Genomic DNA, 355 nt, shown 5'->3' with positions numbered 1-355 from the left:
GCGGCGAGTACAAACCGCAAGGGTTTAGGGTTTAGGGTTTAGGGTTTTGTTGTTTTTTTTTTCTTTAATAATTTGTTTATATATACTAAAGCTGCTGCAACGATCTAAACCCTAGTCGCCCCTCACCATCATGATTAGGGTTTAGGGTTTAGGGTTTAGGGTTTAGCTATTAGTTCTAGGGTTTAGGGTTTAGCAAGGTTTAGAGTTCAACTCCTAGTGCTGGGGTGTAGGGTTTAGGGTTTAGGGTTTAGGCTCTAGCTTCTACTGCTAGGGTTTAGGGTTTAGGGTTTAGGGTTTAGCTCCTACGATTAGGGTTTAGGGTTTAGCGGCTACTGAAAGGGTTTCGGGTCGCCGC

Source organism: Eimeria mitis, genomic scaffold (assembly GCF_000499745.2).
Source record: "Eimeria mitis Houghton genomic scaffold, Emh_scaff2531, whole genome shotgun sequence".
NCBI classification, from domain to species: domain Eukaryota; phylum Apicomplexa; class Conoidasida; order Eucoccidiorida; family Eimeriidae; genus Eimeria; species Eimeria mitis.
Note: the sequence above shows the minus strand (reverse complement) of the source record.